General features: G+C 40.8%; 1 protein-coding gene across 3 annotated transcripts in view; it reads right to left on the bottom strand.

Moving 5' to 3' along the window:
• Apba1 (amyloid beta (A4) precursor protein-binding, family A, member 1) overlaps positions 1 to 20,212 on the bottom strand; it is a 203,794-nt gene that overhangs the window by 98,839 nt on the left and 84,743 nt on the right. The gene's annotated exons all lie outside the window — the stretch shown is intronic.

Here is a 20,212-nt window from a genome sequence, read left to right as displayed (position 1 = left end):
ATCTTTCTACCTTCACCTCATTCACTCTCAACAAATGAATAGGTTCCTTTTCTTGGACACTTTTTTGACTGGAGGTGTGACTTACTGTTATGGTTTGTGGCTGGGTGTCCCCCCAAAGCCTCATGTGGTTATGGGGCAGGCTTTCAGAGTTTGATTGATTATGGGTGTGAGAGCTACACCCCCCTGGGGTGGATAGTTTGCATATGTAAGAGAGAGGAAGAGGCTGCTTGCGACCATTCCTCCCTTTTGTGCTTGTTGCTTTTGCTGTGTTCCGCCACCATGAGCTGTAGCCCTCTGCCATGTGCCACTCTGCCTTGTAACCTGCCAAGTATGGACTGAAACCTCCACAAACTGTAAGCAGAATAAACCTTTCCTTCCTTAATTTTGGGCATCAAGTACTTTGTCCCAGCAACAAGAGAAAAGTAACCAAGACACTTACACACTGTACAGGGGCAAATATTAATGAATGTTTGATGAATGTTTGATGAATGGCTGTGTATGTGCATATTCTTGTAGCTATAAGATCCAGGACCTCTCCACCCCCCTGCATAACTCCTTTTGCCCCTTCTCAGCCAATACTTCCTCTCCACCCCAACAGGTAACTACTATTCACATTGCTATCACCACAGATGAACTTATTTTTGAACCTCATAAAAATGAAATCTTACAATAAACTTTCCTCACTGTCTGGCTCCACAGACAACATATTGTTTTTAGAATTCACTCACATTGTTGCATCTATGAGCATCTGAGAATTTTGTATTGTTGACCAGTATACTGTTGCATTCATGTACTTCAGTTTGTTCACCCGCTCTCTTAGGGGTGAAAAGCTGGGTCATCTGCAGTGTGGACCATGTATTGACAGTTCTTCATGGAGTTTAACACTGGGCTAGACACACACAGGAAGTGAACTGAGAATTCTAAGCTATTATCACAGATAATTTTTACAGATTGTTCTGGATACGTTAGATTGCAAGTTCCTGGCAAAAATAGAATCTATCTTTCTCACTCTCTATGATGTGTCTGAATCATAATTATTAAGCATCCAATTAAATCTATTCAGTTCACCATGGTACTAATGAGTATCCAACAGAGGACTGAACCCTTTATGGGCCTGTTGGATTTTCTTGTGAAAAGAGCTCCATTTCCAGCTCTCAGCAAACAACCAGGACCCCCTACACTGTCTCAGGAGAGAACACTTTCTGGCATGAAATTGATGGGAAGAGTGTTTGTCACCTGCAAAAATGTCTCTCTCATCCAGCTGAGAGTTTAATCCAAATTTGGATGAACTATACAGTTAGTCAAAATTGAAATACTTATGGTATACTGTCATGGCTTGTGTCTAGATGTCCCCCACAGCATCATGCAGTCATGGGGCGGGCTTCTAGAATTTATGATTGATTCATGGTCCAGTGCTGGGACTATGGGTGTGAGTGCTACACACACACCCATAGTGTGTACACCATAGTGGGTAGTTTGCACACAATACAAGGGAGGGAAAGAGGCTTGCTTGCTGCTCCTCCCATTTGCTTTCTTTGCTTTTGCTTAATTCTGGGTGTCAGGTATTTTGTCTCAGCAACAAGACAAAAGTATCCAAGACAGAATTTAGTACCAGAGAAGTGGGGTCGTTGCTGTGACTATACTTGACCACGTGGCTCAAAAACTTTTAGAAATGGCTTGTGGGAAGAGTTTGGAGATGTCACCTGAAAAGGTAGAGTTGGAACACCTTAGGCTCTTCTGTATGGGAGATTCTGGTCAGAGCTCAGAAAACCAGAAGGTTGATAGAAATCCTGCCAGTAAAGACCGGGTTTGGGGGGTTTCTGTTGGGAAGAAGGACTGCACTGGGTGCTGGACTCCAGCAATGTATGTTATGGTTTGGCAGAAAGTTTGTCTGCATTTTGCTCTTGTCCAGAGATTTTGCCTGAGCCTAAGATTAAGGGCAGTGGACTAATTAATCTGGCAGAAGAAATTTCAAGGCAGTTGAGTATTGAGGTGGTGGCATGGCTGTTGTTGGAGGCTTTTAGCCAGATTTATGTTGAGAACCTACAGCAAAGAGCCCAGCAGGATGATTTAAAATGTTGTAAGTTTGGCCAGGAAAAAAAGCCCCAGTAAAGATGTGGATTGCAAAGATAGAGCTGGGGAGATCTCCACTGCTGAGAAGGGACAGGAGAACAGAAAAGATGGTCTGAGGACATCACAAGAAGCTGCAAGTCTCTACCCTTTGCAGCCTCAAACCTGCAAAAGTGAAAGACTTTGCTTTGAGGAGAAGTCGCAGAACGTCATGTGCCAGAATGGCGGCAGCATAAAAAATTTGTTCCTCAGAATCAGGTTCAGAATGGTCAGCAATCCAAGCACTTGGTCCCTACAGCTAAGGGAGAAGAAAGCCTGGCTTCTACTCCAACTTGCAGCAGACCTTGGCATCATCCACGTGACACTGGTTTTAGGTGCAGGCAGAATGCAAGAATTCTGAGGTTAAGATGGCTTCCACTTAGATTTCAGAAGGCCTGGGAGGCCAGGCAGTGTGCCCGAGAGGGCAGGGTGTGAAGCTGTGAGTGTGAAGCAAAAGGTGCAGTGGAGACCCCAGAAGGTTGGAAAGCCAGGAAGGTGGATCGTCTGAGGAAAGCTGGAAGGAGGGAGCAAAGCAGGCCCAGGAGAGAAGCCATGGGAGCTTATAACCACCGGAAGTGCCATAGGGGTGGGGCCCCACACGGCCTTTGGAGCTCACAATTTATCACAGATTGCTTCGGATGTTCCACATGGAACTACAGGGTTTAATGTTAACTCTGCTGGATTTTAGACTTGATTTTGTCCCAATGCTTTGTATCCATCTCCCTGTTTGTACCTTTTGGAATGGTGATGTTTACCTTGTGCCATTGAATGTTAAAAATGTTTAACTTTGTTTTCATTTGTACAGAGGCTCACAGCTAAGAGTCTGCCTTACATCTTGGAGGAGACTTGGGACTTGGACTTTTCAGCAATCCTGAAACTGTTAGGACTTTTGCAACTCTTAGAGATGGCTTAAAATGTCTTTTGCATAAAGGGATGTACGTGAGTCTTTGGGGGGCCAGGGGTGGAATGTCATGCTTTGTGTCTAGATGTACCAACAAAGCCTCATGCAGTCATGGGGTGGTCTTCTAGAGTTTTTGATTGATTCACGGTCCAATACTGGCATATGGATGTGAGTGCTACACCCGCCCTGGGGTGGGTAGCCTACATACAACATAAGGGAGGAAAAGAGGATTGCTGTTTTGCTGCTCCTCCCTTTTCACTCTTGCTGCTTTTGCTGTTTTCCGCCACCATGAACTGTTGCCCTCTGCCATGTGCCACTCTGCTTTGGAGCCAGCTGAGTATGGCCTGAAACCTCCACAAACTGTAGGCTAAATAAACCTTTCCTTCCTTAATTCTGGGTGTTAGGTATTTTGTCTCAGCAACAAGACAAAAGTAACTAAGACATATGCATTGTTAATAAAAATGTTATAAAATATCCATGGTAGTTTATATGTTGATTCTAATACAATACATATACTACCTTTACTTCTCACAACTCTGCCAAATGAGGTTATTATTCCCACCTGGCAGGGGAAGAAGCGGGCTGAGGGCATCAAGGAAATGAGTGAGGCACTGGGTGGCCAGTGGAGCCAGGATGTGGGCGTGGGTGCACCATTCCAATGCCCACTCATCCTTGTTGCCCTATGACATCTTTATACACTTAGAAGGCACCATGTATCCCATACTTGAAGAAGCTGTAAATAGATGCAGCTGGCTCACTTGTGACTATGACTCCAAAACTAAAATCTCTGTCCCAAAAGATCAGTGCACAGACACCAGAAGTGTTCGTCAGCATGCAGCGCTTGCAGGGAGCTTAAATATTATACAACAAAGACTTCTCTGATGTGTTCATAAGAACAGCTTTCATCAGCCTGCAGTGCCACACCAGTCAAAACACTTCATCATTTCTATTTTTTCCACCTTAAAAATAAAATTATTTTGATTGTGAGATTTTGCTACTGCCTCTCAAAAAAGGCACACATTTCAAAAATAGCAATGAACAGCAGATATATTTAGGAAAAAAAAAACCACACACACACTCATAGTGATGTCCTTAGATGCTAAACGTAAGTCTTCGGCTGGGAGCTTTTTCTGTACATCTTGCTTCTGTAGTAAGAGCACCTGCAGAAAGATCAGCTTTCTTCAGAATTTGCCTCAGATGTGAAGGGGTGATTGCATGGAGGATAAGCTAAGGCAGCAGAACAGCTTCTCCTGATTCCAATGTCCCACATGTGTCCTGAGAAAACAACTCTATAATTTAAGTATTCAATCTCAGTGAGGCTCTGCAGAAAAGAATATTTCAATCCTGGTGTTTCAGGTACTTTTCTCATTGCTGAGATAAAATATCTGATACCCAAAGTTCAAGGGGAAAAGTTTATTTAGCTCACAATGTGTAGAGGTTTCAGTCCATAATCAGCAGGCTCCAAGGCAGGGTGGCAGGGAAGACAGGCATTGCAGAGAAGAAACAGTTCATGGCAGGCAGAAGATAGCAAAAGCAATCAAGAAAGGGGCCTTAGCAGCTTCTTTCTGTCCCTTTTATACTCTCTCTCAGCTACTGGGTTTAGGGTGGTACTAAATCCATCAGTGGACTGATTTAGTAATCACACACTCTTAATTCCAGCATCTAGATCCAGCCACTTCTGAAAGAGCCCCTCTTATGACCGCATGAGGCTTTGGAGGGACAGCTAGACACAAGCCATAACACCTGGAAAGTCATTTTGCTTGGGAACAGTCTAGGTTTCTTCCAAGCATAGTGGATGACTTAACCACATAAATAAGTTTTAATAACAAATGTGGAATCATTTTCCAATGTGCAGGAGGAACTGAGTTCTACTACTGGTCTATTTCACTGAGATTTTAAGCATTCTTTAGACTGTAGGAACAGTGGTGGTGCGGGATACCACACACTTTCATCTTCCCTTACAACTCACTTAACTGTGTGTACAGTGGGGTAAGGTCTACCTAAAATATCACATCTTTTTCATAAGCACGTTTTCTGTATTACATAACATTTCCTCAAACATATATTAAATATATACCTAATGCCTGGAAAAATTATACCATGTAGTTGTGCAGTCATTTTCTGAATCATTAGCAACGCTTAAAAATGGAGCATCTCATGTAAACAGTGTGCCGAGAGAAAGGCATCTGTCCTTATATAGCGACACACGTAGCAGTATGAATAACACCATAGTTTAGCACCCACTGGAGATATATATATATATATAAAGATATATTAAAATTTTTAATGCCTTTCTATAATTCAATTTTCTAGAAATAAGTACCTTACTAAAGTAGAATTTTAAAAATGAGAAAGGATACTTCATCCCTTTATTTTAACTTGCTTGTTTCATGGGACTGAACCCAGGGACTTCATACTGAGCTACATCCCTGCCCCTTTTTAAATTCTGAGATGAGATCTTGCTAAGTTGATCAGGTGGGACCTTGACCTTGAGACCTTCTTGCTTCAGCCTCCTGAACCACTGGGATTATAAGTGTGTGCCACTGCACGTTGCTGAAACAGTTTTTTGATGCATACTCACTGTCTGCTCTTCTGCTTAGAGAATCAGCAGGTCCTCTCTGCTCAGGTTTCTTTCATGGTTTCAGTGTCATCCATATAAACCATATAAACTAGTTATACAAGCAGGATACTATCTACTTGGCTATAACATGTTTTGACCTAAGATTAAAACTAATGAACTCAAAATAAGGAAACAGCTTGGCAGCAAAAAACAAAGGAAAAAACCCACAAACCACATCACTTTTATATTTATAGCTCAACGTGAATTGCTCCTTGAGTCTCGATCAGAAAAGTATGAGCTAATTCTCCAACTCGGGATTCACACGAAGAGCAGGGAGTCTTTCATCGGGAGCCTAGAGCACAGCACTTACATAAGCATAACCCAGAGATCTGTTACTGTCATAACGATGTGCTCCCTCCCTTTATATCAAGTGGAAAGTACCGTATCAAGTCAAATGAAATGGGACCTGAAACATGACTAGGTCTCCTCTGGTCAGCAAGAACAAGCTATGGCACTGTCTTCTTTATCTAGTTCACACATTAGAGTCTGAGGTCTCGGGCAGATATAGGAAGCCGGAGAGAAGCTGGATGCAGATGCCCAGACTGGACAGCTGTCCGGGTTTACACAAATTCACCTGAAGACAAGGTCTCCTGGGAGCAGGATTCTAATGCCCAGGGCAAATTGGTGACCAAGTACAGCTGTAGCTTATTACTCTTTGCAAAAGGACCCGTAGCATTCTTTGAAAAGCTTAAACCTTCACACTGTATCTATTCCTCAGAGATAGAATGATGCTCACCCTCAATGGCTGGTTTAGCTCTTCAATTACACTGTAAAATTAACTGGGACAGGTTGCTATATTCTTTTTGTGTCAACCAGAAACACCCATGGGATACACAATTTGATGATCAAAGCCTTAACTTAAGAGAGATAAGGAAGATTTTAGGAGACACACTGATCTCCAATGTGCAAAGGCAGAGCAGAGAAGAAAATTAGCAAACATCAACTAAAATGTTCTCAAGGGCAGGGCCTCATGGTAATACATGGAATCATTTCAGGCTTGAAGAAGGTTACCTGTGGGAGACTGCGGATCACTTCAAGGATCACTGCATTTCACCAGCCTAAAAATGGAGCTGCCTGTAGGATTTCTAGGTCAACGAAAGATGCAGAAGAGACACTGAAACCTAACAGAATGAGAGGCTAGCATGACTCATTTATAAAAGGCTAAGAATGCTATAGATTTACTAATTAGGAGGATACATACCAAATCTAAAACGTTGGAACCATATTGATGAACGGTGTTACTCACACAGCATGAAAAGAGGTGAGACAAAGAAGTGTCTAAGTAAAATTCTTACAGCCATCACGATAAATTCTATGCTCACTCAACTCCACAAAGAAATCTTTGCCCAAGTATCCTCGACAATCACTTCTGAATTTTCACCCAAGACAAAGCACACCACTTGGTAAATGTATTGAGAACATAAATAAAATCTTAACTGTATTCAGAAATAACCTATTTAATCCACTTTTCAACATATTCCGAGAAAGACTTGGGCTTCTCCTAGAGATGAACTTCTGAGGACCAAGGACAATGAATAACCCCTAAATTTGTCACAGAATCTGGAAATCTAATTTTAGGCAAGAGCCTCTTCCTCTTCTTCCTCTTCCTCTATCCTGTCTCCTGCTGTCCTGTCATTCCCACATCAGGAGTGTTACAACGCTAAAGATGACTGCTTGGGATCACATTCATTGATGATGCCTTTCTCTTTTTTGAACACAACTATTTGTGGGTGGCCAAGGGATCAGAGAGTGGGGCGCAAGCAGCAGATGCTTGGGTCTGAGGATTTCAGACAGTGGTCACACAGAAGTTTCTAAACAGAGCCAGATGCTGCAGGGGGTTTTGATTTTGCTTTTGCCTTACGCAGGTGCAGTCTCTCCTGCTTGTGGCCGGCTGAGTTGCTCATGGTCATCTTCTGCTTTACCTCGTGCTTCTTTAGTGGCCTAATTCATGCGCAGTTTTCATCATCAGTGGTGTGTGCTGTGTTTGCCTAACTGTTGGGCAAAAATGTTTAGTCACAATATCAAGTTCACACATACAAGGTCAAGTCTTCCACACTTTTGCTTTTGTTTTTCTTTTTTTTTGGTCTGCTTAAGGTATCATTTTTTCTGAGGAAAGTGTGCTTACATTTCCGATTTTTTTTTTTGTTTTTTGTTTTTTCCGGTACCTGGAATCGAACTCACGACCTTGTGCTTGCCAGGCAGGCGCTGTGCCGCTGAGCTAAATCCCCAGCCCCACATTTCCCATTGCTATTATGAAATCTGTTCATTTCTCTTTGCCGTTGCATCAAATTTTGCTTTAATTATTTAGGAGCTTCAGGCTCATGATTTTTATTGCTTCCTGGTATATTATTCCTGGAAAGTACTTTTCATATTAGTCTATTTTGTATGCTCTAAATATAGCTGTGTTGGCTCTTATTTTTAAGATATCTTTCTAGATTAATTTTTTTCTATTGCCTAACTTGGTATCATTCTGTTTTGGGAGTCCCTTATAATTAGTTCAATACTTGTCTTTTAACGTATGTTAAACATTATATATGTTAAAAATTTATGTTTATGATTATTAATTTAACCGAACCTATTTCTTCTATCATTTTTCTCTTTACCATGCCTCTTCTGTGATATTTTTCTTTCTTTTCTTTTAGATTGAATAACTTCTGAATTTTTACTAATAAATTAATATAAAAACTAGGCATAGTTTCCATCATTTTGTGACTACTTTAAATTTTTAACACTCACAATTAATCAACACCACTATCCTCCTCCAGAATAAAACAAGGATCTTAGAATGCATTAGTTGCAATTGTCACCTAGCATCTTCCATGGTTAGTATCTAGTGTTTTAATTCAATCTGAGATTAGCCTCTACCCTCAGAGTCATTATTATTGTTGTTAGTTAATGTTCATTTAAATGGAACTATTTATTTACCACTTTCTTTCTATTTGCTGTGTATTATCAAAACCCACTCACTCTTCTGGGTTCTTTCTCATTTTCCCAGAAATGTTTTGTGAGAAAGTCTTTTTTTTTTTTTTTTTTGGTTTTTTCTCCGGTACCGGGAACCGAACTCACGACCTTGCGCTTGCCAGGCAGGCGCTTTTGCTGCTGAACTAAGTCCCCAGCCCCTGTGAGAAAGTCTTTAGAGAGTATTTTAAAAGGCCAACATAACATGTCTTTCTTTATAGCCTCCTTCTTTAGAGGTTGTATTCTTTTTGGCGGGTGTTAATGTACATACAATGAGGCATGTCAAGTATATGTATCTAAAGAGTTTAGCTTAATACACTTTGCATATGTGCATGCAAATACTACCCAGGTCAAGTCGTCATGGTTCCACCACATCAAAGAGTTCTCTCATGCCCCTTGTCACTATTCAGACAGCCATCACTATCCATTAATTTGGCCTATTTTTTGAGTTTCATGTAAATGAAATCATACAGCATGTACGCTTTCTTTGTCTGGCTTATTTTACTCAACAAAATGTTTGTGAAATTACTGTTTTTTTTTTTTTTTATACTTTAAAGACAATAAAAAATAAAAATGATACACAATTTCAGGACAAGATGATAGGAAATTAACAATGGTTATTATATTGCATATTGTTATCTTCAAAGTAGTTGCTCAGATTACCAGACATAGGCATGTAAGATAGATCAAATAATATAACTGTTTCTTTCAGTGAACTAATAGAAATTAATAGTACAATTATCTTAATTATCTTTTACATGTATATATATATTTTTTTCTGCTTCTTTCTTTTCTCCATTCCCCTATCCCAGTTATTCTTTCCTTTTTGAGCAGTTACTTTCCCTTTCACAATGTTTATTGTACCTTTTGGATCTTATTTACTCTTTCAGTTTCTTACACTAGGCAAACAATACAATGTTTACACATGCAAGTCTGATTTATTTCACTTATGAGTATGGTCTCTAGTTGCATTCATTTACCTATGAAAGCCTTGAGTTTATCTTTCTCTATAACTGAGTAATACTCATTGTATAAAAATACGTCTTTTTTATCCATTCCTTGATGGATGGGCATTTGGGTTGTTTCCAAGATTTAACTATTACAAATTGTGCTGCTATAAACATGGGTGCACATATGTTGCTGTGGTATGATGTTTTTGTTCTTCTGGAAAAATACTCAGAAGGGGAATAGCTGGGTCGAATGGGACCTCTAATCCTAGTTTTTTGAGGAGTCTCCACAGTGATTTCCACAGTGGTTGTACCAGTCTACACTCCCACAAACAGTGTAGAAGGGTTCCTTTTTCCCTACAGCTCTGCCAGCATTTGTTATTGGTTGATTTTTTGATGACAGCCATTCTTTCTGGGGTGGGATGGAATCTCAATGTTGTTTTACTTTGCATTTCTCAGATGACCAAAGATGAACATTTATTTGCCATTTGTATTTCTTCATCTGAGAAGTGTGTATTCATCTCAGATGCCCATCTTTGGATTGGTTCTTTGAATTTTGGGGGTCTGATTTTTTTAATTCTTTATATATTCTAGATAGAAGTCCTTTGTATGAGGGAGAGTTGGCTAAAATTTTTTTCCAGTTTGTGGGTTTTTTTTCACTCTGTTGGTGATTTCTTTTGATGTTTAGAATCTTTTCAATAAGATGAGATCCCAGTTGTTGATTCTTTGAAGTATTTCCCATTCAGTTTAGTTTATGTTCATGAACTCTCTGCCTACACCTATGTCTTCAAGATTTCTACTTATTTTCTCCTCCTGTAGATTTAGTGGCTCTGTTTTCATATTTAGATCTTTGATCCATTTTGACTTTAGTGCATGGTAGTAGACATGGGTCTAGTTCTAGTCTTTGGCATGTGGAAGGCCAGTTTTTCCAGCGCCTTTTATTAAAGAGGCTATCTTTCTTCCAGTGAACATGTTTGCCCCTTTGTCAAAGATAAGGTGGCTGAGTGTGGCTGTAGTTGTGTCTGTATTTTCTAATCTGTTCCATTGATCCTCAGGTCTGTTTTTTTGCCAGTACCATGCTGATTTTATCACAGCAGCTTTGCAATATAATTTCAAGTCAGGGATTGTGATGCTTCCTGCTTTGCCTTTGTTGCCCAGGATTGCCTTTGTTATTCTGGGTCTCTTCTGGTTCCAAATGAATTTTAAGAATGTTTTCTCTACATCTGTGAGGTATGCTGATGGTATCTTGATTAGGATTGCATTAAATCTATATAACAATTTTGGAAGTGTGGCCATTTTCACAGTGTTGATTCTCCCTATCCATGAGCAAGGAATATCCTTCCACTTTCTGAAATCCTCTTCGATCATTTTTTTCAGAGTGTTATAATTTTCAATGTATAAATCTTTTACTTCCTTTGTTAGATTAATTCCTAAGTACTTCATTTGTTTGGATGCTATTGTGAATGGTGTGGTTTCCCTAATTTTACTCAGTGAGTTTGTTGTTTGTGTACAGGAATTCCATTGATTTCTCAGTGTTGACTTTGTATCCTGCTATGCTACTGAATTTGGTTATCAAATGTAGGAGTCTTGTTTTTTTTTTTTTTTTGTGGTACTGGGGATTGAACTCAGGACCTGTGCATTCTAGGCAAGCACTCTTGTAGAAGTTTTTTGATGGAGTTTTCGGGGTCTTTTATGTAAAGTATCACGTCATCTACAAATAATGATAATTTCTCTTCTTCCTTTCCTATCATTATTCATTTCTCTCTCTTGTCTAATTGCTCTGGCTAATGTTTCTAGAATTATATTGAATAAGAGTAGTGATAATGGACATCCTTGCCTTGTTCCTGATTTTAGACTGAAAGTTTTCAGTTTTTGTCCATTTAGTATGATTTTGGCTGTTGGTTTGTCATAGATGGATCTTTATGAGATTGAGGTAAAGACCATCTATTCTGATTTTCTGTAGGATTTTTATCATGAATGAGTGTTGGACTTTATCAAAAGCTTTTTCTGCATCAATTGACATTATCATGTTATTTTTGTGTTTGGCTCTGTTGATATGATGTATTACATTTATTGATTTGCATATATTGAACCATCCCTGCATTTTTGGGATGAATCCTACTTGGTCATGGTGCAATTACTGTTTTTATCAGTAGTATTTTTCTTTTCTCACACTAAATAGTCCATGTAATTATCCCTTTTGAAATGATAGTTTAGCAGGGCGTTGAACTCGAGGTTGATATTTTTCTCATATTTTAAAACTAGCATTTCAAAGTCTTTTAGTCTTCATTGTTGCCAAGAAAATATATATTATCAGTTGAATTGTTTTCCCTTTGAAGGCAAGTTGACCATCTCCTTTAGTTATTTACTTTCCCCACCAGTTTAAAATGCTTTCCTTATCTGTGATGTTCTAAAATTTCCACATGTTACAACCAGTGTGGATGTGTTTATGTAAGATTAAAAGAACTGAAAGAAGCCAATGTGCTTCGTCAGTTAAGAACTCATGGCCCTATGTTCAGACAGCCTCTCAGAAACCTGCACCACTATGGTAGATACGTATCCCACAATATGTTAGATATGTATCCCACATTTACAAACTCACTGAAAGCACCCGATGGGCAGAGCTCCTCAAGTCCCTTTCTTGAGGAAGGGGTGAACCTTGAGGAGCTCAGTGTACAGAAGGATTCACTCTTCACTTGCTGTTTGCACAGATGCAGCCCCATCCACTGTCCCTGCATGCATGGGAAATAACTAAGAGTGCTCCTTTCAGATCAGCAGTTCCCAGAGACACAGCTGCAGTGTCTTCTTAGGCCCCTTTAAGCTCCTATTGCCTCTTTTGCCACCTGGTATTTTTTTCCTTTCATCTGACCTCAATTATTATGAAACTCTAAGAGAGTAAATTTGAACCAATTCTTCCATCTGATTCTGATCACGGAAGACTGTCCAGGGGCATTGTCTACCAGGTTGCTGGAATCTGACTCTGTTTCACTTAGTTTTCTTCTGGCCCCTAAGGGTTTTTGAGTGGTTAAGAGCAAGGATGCTTCGGCTAGAGACCCAGATTTAAGTCACTGCTGTACTATTAACTAGTTATTTAATACAGGGCCATTTATTTAACCTTTCTAAGCCTCAGTTTCCACATCTCCAAAAGGAAGATGATAATGTCTTACCTCCAAGTATCATTGTGAAGATAAAATATGCAAATGCATGTGAAGCATTTGGCATAGCACCTCAGTAATCACTTATAAATAACATTATTAGACAGTTGAAAACACTACTATCCAGTCTGTTAATTTACCCACCTAGGAGTCAGACTTACGTACAAGTTGATGTTGCATAGGGATAGAAAAGCATCTTTCATGGAGAAGAAGTAATCCAAATAAATGAAAATGATAAGGCAGGCTTTGTATATGTTGGCTAGAGTAGCCACTCCTTATGTGTGCAGGATACACACATGAATCTCCCCCAGTAGATGCCTAAAATCTCTCTCACTATAAATAATTATATATATATATATATATATATATACACACACCTTAATTTTGATAATTATGATACATGATAAAGTTTAATTTGTAAGTCAGGCACAGTAACAGATACATAATAACTAATAATTAGGTAGAACAATTATAACAATATACTATAAAATTTATGTAAAAATTCTCTCTCCCCTACTCCAATATCTCATTCCTTATTGAACTATAGTAATATTTCAGATCATGTTTGACTGAAAAGAACTGAAGCCATGTGTGATGATTAGCATTACTGTCAACTTGATTGGCTCGGGAGCTACCTAGGGATTAGTCAAGTACCTTTCTGGGTGTGTCTGGGTGGGTCATGGAGGTATGACCTTGGGTACTATATATAGTCTCTGGCCTCTTCCTCTCTGTTGTTCTTCTGCTCTGCTCCTGACTAACATGAAAACAGCTTTGTTTTACCGTATATTTCTCCATGATTTCCTTGCTTTAGAACCAGCTGACTGTAGACTGAATCCTCTAAAACCATAAGCCAAATGAAACTTTTCCTCTTTTAAGTTAATTTCACCTTTCCTCCTCAAATTTTCCTCCCTTAGGTTATTATGTCCCAGCAATGGGAAAGCTGACTAAAACACCATGGAAAGCAAAACTGCAGATAATAGGGGTGTACCACTATATGTAAAGTTGCTCTTTACAAATTCTACCAAACAAAAAGTTCCATGTTCTTGTACTTTTCCAAGGTTTGAAAAAAAATCTTTGAAAGCCAGAAAGAGAACATTAAAGAGTGAGAAGTCCCAGGGCATACTGAGATAAGGGCTTGCCTCAGAATGAACACTTACGCGTCTGCTTCCTTCACTGAGCAAGTTACTGTGATAGAAGGTGAACTGAACAGTGTGCTTAGCAGTGTCATTAGTTTATAGCATGGTCCAGCTCAGTGCAGACCAAGAACAAATAGCTTACTGACTCGGTAACAGGATCAACTTTCAGTTACCCTATTTTAGGGTCATATTTATACTATCATAAAAGTGATACCACTGCTACATGGGAAGAAAAGTGCTTTAGATTGCCAGGGCCTGAATTAAGCAATAATCTCACGTAGCAAAAAATTTAAAAAACTGATTATGCCACATAATCCAGGAAAGTTCAACAAAAGACAATCAGCTTTTTCCACAAAGTCCAGAGTTCACTGGTGTCTTGATGGTAGTAGGTATGTAGGGCTAGGTCTTTTACAGTAACTGTGGTTACTACAAAATTCATTTCTTCTGTTCATCTCCAACTGTGTTTTGGGTGAAGGGAAGCGATAATTTTTCTTAATTAGCTTTTTCATTATTGTCCCAGACAAGCAGCAGTGGACTAACTTGGTGTACTCCCAAAGTAGACCTAATGATGTTTTCCATGTACATTCAGAAGGAATTAGCTTGCTACTTTAGGTAAAATCAAACATTAAGTTTAATTCATAGCCAGAGGATTATGCCATATAGTGTAAATATTACTGGTACTTTTAAAATATCTCAGATTCTGGTGATTCTACTTGCACTTCCACTTTAGACAAAACTTTTAAAGATTAATGAGAGAAATGCACACACACACATTTGTACCTATATAGTATGCGTGGCCTGCTGAACAAGAATAAACAAGATGGACTGGAACAGAAAATTTTAATTTGGGGCTTAAAAATATACTAGAAAGATCTTTTAAAATACAGATTTAATAAATAAAGAGGCTAAAAAACAATTTGATAAAACAGTATTAGTAGACTTGAATACTATAGAAAATAATTCCAAAAGGTGTTGTTCACAAAATTTAGCTTGCTTCTTTGGAAGTGACTCTTTTCTAAATATGGAACAAAATTTAAAGTCATTACATGATAATTAAAAGCCTTCAGCTAAGATTTGCTCTGGACTTTGGCTGTCCATATGCCAGGCCAGTCCATTTATAAATTGGGCCCTTACTACACACGAGTCTCAAGTCTATCTTATCCCATATACATTAAATGACCTAAATTTGGCAAGATCCTTAGAAACCTGAATTATACAGTCTTTCACTCTGGATTATATTACTAATAAGTCTAAGAAAAGCAAATATTTATATCTTACCTGTCATTTTTCAGTTAAAAGTAACTTGTTTTCCCATTCATGAAAATGGACTTTGAAATTTTTAAAAATTTCTACTAAATTTCTCTTCTACTGTCAATAGCAAAGCAGATAGCATCAAATCTTGTCTTCCTGAATGACTACAAGTGAAGTTATCCTCATATTGCATAGTTTTAATCAATATTCAGTTTAAAGCCTATTTTTATTCTCTGAAATAAAAACATTCTTTTAAATTCAATTCATTTGAATTCTTTTAAATTCAAAAGTAGAAAAGGCTATTATGTGGGTTAATATATTTATATAGATTGCACAGCTGAGGGTACCCACATACCTTATATATTAACTTCTTCATCTGACTCCTACTGGTAGTGAATGTATTGGTTCATCATTTCCAATTTACTGATGATTTGATTTTAGTATTTTAAAAAACTCTCTAGAGAGACTTATGTGTCTGTTAAGATTCAGATCACTGTGAAGAAACCAACCACTTGAAACCAAGCCCTTCTGGCTGGGCCGCTTTGGGTCCTGTCGCTCCTAACACTCAGGTTGACAGCCTTCTCCAAGATGTGCAGGAGAACAGGAGGTCTTTAGCTTTGCCAAAGACTGATTATTTCCATAGCACCCACTGGCTTTTGTTAAGGTGAAAGTCACTGGGACAGAATGTCAAGAAACACAAGCTATCCGCTTTGAAAACAAGCAGTGCAGACTCTCCTCAATGTCAAGTCTCAATGAATTGTGTTTGGTGGCGTTTGCTGACAGCGAGAGGCCACTTGCTGCTGGTAGTGTTCTGTTCTCAAACACTGTCTCCATAAAGGGCCCATACCATGCAGTCTCCAAACTCTGAGCTCCAGAAGCTCCTTCTGAAGCACTGTCTCTGACTTCTGTGCTTCTAATAACCATGTCTCAGTTTCAGGAGCACAGGCTTGCAAATCGGTGGTGGAACTCATAGTCAAACAGTTTATCTGAAGAGCACCAGAAGAGCAGGGGCAATTTAATCTCCACAGCAACGCTCTGAAACCCAATGACAACTGTAATGGCCTTAATACCAAATGACAATCTCCTTTTGAGGCTTTATGAATATTAATATAGTGGTCACAGAGCAATATTTTAAAACAATGAGTATACCTTCACTTTTGACTGTAATATCTCAGAATTAGAAAAGACCCATTTTCCCATCAGTTTCACAGGTTACAGATGTGCTTTCAGTTTATTAAGAAGGCCCTGACATTGCTCTTTACAGCCGGGGTAAGAGGTCACAGAGTGATCTCATCTTACTTTTGTTCAGCTACCAAAAATGAAACTCATTATTTCAATCTGTCAATTTAAAAATAAATAACCACCCAATGTATGTGCTCAGGAGATGGCTAGAATTTTTGGAAGAGGTAGAACACATCACTTCACATGCATTAGGGTGGCTATTATCTAAATGTCAGAAAATAACAAGTTTTGTCAAAGTTGGGGACAAACTGGAACCCTTGTGCATTGCTGGTGGGAAGGTGAAATGGGGCCTCCACTGTGGATGCTATGTGGCTGCCCCTCAAAAACACCATCAGAACAATCACATACTCCCGCGAGTCTGTTTCTGGGTATTTACCCCACAGAAACGAGAGTAGGCACCCACACAGACACTTGCACATCGATGTTTCTAGCAGTGTTATTCACAAGAGCCACGGACAAACAGGGTGGAAACAATCCCAGTGGGAAAAATCCTTTTTAAGTAATAGTGCAGTAACCCTTTGAGGGCCAAGTGAAATATTTCTAGAGTGACGTTAGTGAAAAAATGTTAAGTGTAAGGGAAAAGAAGGCGATTTTCTTTTGTTGCTCCTCATACAACTTGGGCATAAAGCCAAGTGAAGGAAGCATCCTAAAATACTCACCCCAATCTTGAAGTACAAGGCAGAAAAACAAGGCGGATGATTCACCTGCAAATGCCTCCAAACAACTACCACGGGAAGGTGATGGGAAGCTGTTTTCAGGCAGAGGCCTCAGCTCGTTCATCACCTCGCGGGCCACCTGTCCACAGACCCTGCTGTTAGCCAGGGTGCCTGTCCCGCATCAGCAGCCTCCTGGTGTGTGCCACAGGACAAGCAGGCCTGTGCTAGGACAACTGTGAAGGACCTGAGGTGTGAATGCACAGCTAGCGAGAGTCTCAGGAAGTCCCCAGGCGCCAGTGGTCTTCAGAGATCCCATCCACTGTCCCCTTCGTTACCCACCCACTGATGCCCCTGAGGGGTATCCTTACTTCCGTCTTCCCACCCAGACATCAAACTGTGTACTGGGTATCTCTCTGCAGCTGTGTCAAACTACTCCCAAGAGTAGGCACCATCTTTCACCCCCATCCTTCTTCCTCTTCCACATCATATTATTTCTCTCTATATCTCGAGACATCCCTGACATCCACCATTTCCAAAATGGCACTGTGGCAGTTGTTACTGATTCATCTTTCTCCCATACATTCTACATCCAATTGCTCATCTGGTCCTTTGCTCACTCTGCCTCCTGCACCTGCTCAGACCCCTCATTCTCATCCCCGCCATGACCACTCTTGTCTGGGCCTTGACCTAGCGCAGCTCCCAACTGTTCACCAACTCATGCCTTTTCTTTCTTCCAAAACATTTTCCGTTCCTTTCCATTTTCCACTGGAAAGGCCAGTGACCTTTCCAAGATACACACCCAAACACATCCTTCCTTAGTTTAAAAATGCTCTCAGATCAGGGACCCAAACCTTAAATGTGGCCTCAAGGCTTGCATGTCCCGGCCCTGTTGGCCAACTCAGCGGCTCCCTCCGCTGCCTTGGGCCTTACCTAGACTGGACCCTGCCGGTCTGCCTGATCAGCTGCTTTTTATTGTTTAGCATGTGGCCTAAAAATCGAAAACTCCTTTCCTGCGAGGTCTTCCCCCAACTCTCTGACTAAGGGATGTCCCTTTGCTGCCTATCCTCAGAGCAGTGCATGCTCCTGCTTTTACCACATGGACCGGAAACATCATCAGTGCTGTCCTCATCTGGAGTCTCCCGTGCCCTTGTCCTGCGTCAGTGTGTCCTGATCTTGGCCCTCCACCATGTGGAGCATGTCATCAGCCTGATGAGCTGCGCTTGTCCATTTACCTAGCGAGGTCCACACCAGACTGCGGGTTTCGCAAAAGCACATACTGTGTCTTTTTCCACCACTGCGCAGTGTCTGGGCCATAACTCCCACCCACTAGTGTTTGATAAATGCACCGATAAAAGATTATGAAAACACTGTGAGAACAAGCCTTACAAGAATAAATCTGATCATGGCTCTTTCCTGCCCAATGGTGTCACTTCTTACTTAGAATGAAATGCACGATTCCTTCCACAGTCAATCAAACTTTGGATGATTTGGCCCCTGCTGCCCGTCTGACCTTCTCTTCTAAAGCTGTCCTGTTTCTCTAGCACACCAAGCTCATTGTCACTCAGGACCTTTGTACCAGCTGTGTGCACACCTGGGCCCACTTGCCCCCAGATGTCTCCACGGCCGGCTCCTTGGCTACATCTGGGCCTCACCTCAGATGTCCCCTACCCAGTTTGGCTCAAAAAGCATCATGCCTACCTGACCCTTCTTGCCCTGCTTCATATTCCCTCTGAAGGTGCTGTTACCTGCCATGATGTATTTGCTGTTGGTTTAGTCTTCCTCACCTACCTTGAATGTCCAATTTATAGAAGCTGAAAAGCTGTGTTCCTCTTTCCTGTACAGTATTTCCGTCTGCTACAGCAATAGCCGACACTAACAAATGTTTGTTGAATGAATGATGGATGGATAAACACTCAAAAGTGAATAGTTTGCATATTTCAGTATGGCTTAAAATTTTAAACAAGGGTTATTTGTTATTATAAACAGCATGGATCCTAGTATGGAATAACATGTTCATTCAACAAGTGTGTGCTGAATTCTGTGAAGGACAGGAAAGGGATCCATCATTTCCATATTGAAGAAACAATAGTGAAGTTTCCCTTGAAAGATAAGATGGGGCCAGGGATATAGCTCAGTGGTACAACTGCCTGCCTGGCAAGCACAAGGTCCTGAGTTTGATTCCTGATACAAAAAAAAAAAAAAAGGTAAGATGACCTGTGCCATATAGAGAAGGGTGTTTCTGACAGGGAAAGTAGCACCCTCGAAGGGAAAGGCCTGAGATGTGAACAGTTCTTCAAACACTCCGGAGGCTCTTGCCACTCCCACCAAGACGTGGTCTTCCACTTCACTAATTTCAACTCTGCTATGCTCCTCATTGAATCTGAGTTCCGGTTTGACCCTCGTCTTCTCTCGGCAGTCTGACCTGGGGACACCAGGCAAGGCGCAGGCCAGTCAGAAGCTGAAGCCATCAGATGAGACAGCCGGGTCTGGTGTAGGCATCCCCTGCTCTCACACCCCTCCCCCCGGGCATCTCTGTCCCTGAACCCGTGCTCAGCGCTGGGGGAGGGTGCTGCACCCCACAGCGTGAGGAGGGTGGAGAAACGATGGCACCCTCTGGGCTTAGGTGGGGATGCCCAGGAGGCTGGCCCACACTGCCTGTGCCTGCTGCCCTCTCCAGACTCCTCAGAAAATCCCCCTCACAGCCCCAGCCCCAGCCCCGGCAAAGCAGAGTCCCACTTTTGTGCCCCAAATGCTTAACAACATCACAGGTGACAGGGTCAGTCTCCACTCCCCCGCAGGACGAGCTACCGTGCTCCCTGAACGGGAGACGCGGGAACATTTTCCACTTAGCGAAGAGCAACACGAGCCACTGGGACTTCCTGAGAAGTTCCCACACTCTCTGTGTGGAATCTCTCCCCTTCAGGGCTCCTAATCACAGCTGCCTGTGATCACACTTCAGCAACAGCAGCAGGGCGAATGACCCAGGGCCTTCTCAAAGCTTAGGATGAATCATTCCTTCCTTTGAACATTTCAGTTTGGGGAGAAATAATCCAGCTAAGCACTCTGTGTTTTACAGCTTAATCTGTTATTTGAAATAGAAGAGACCTAGTTACACCTTATCCTTAATTGCTATAAAAATACAGTTAGAGTGCACATATATACCACATATGTGTCAGCCTGATTGAAAGCAGTCTTCCCCAGCAGGTTCCATTAGAATGTTCAGTTTATCTCCCTATT

This window comes from Chinchilla lanigera, unplaced genomic scaffold, assembly GCF_000276665.1.
Source record: "Chinchilla lanigera isolate Chin_1 unplaced genomic scaffold, ChiLan1.0 scaffold00033, whole genome shotgun sequence".
NCBI lineage: Eukaryota > Metazoa > Chordata > Mammalia > Rodentia > Chinchillidae > Chinchilla > Chinchilla lanigera.
This window is presented reverse-complemented; position numbering and strand designations above follow the sequence as displayed.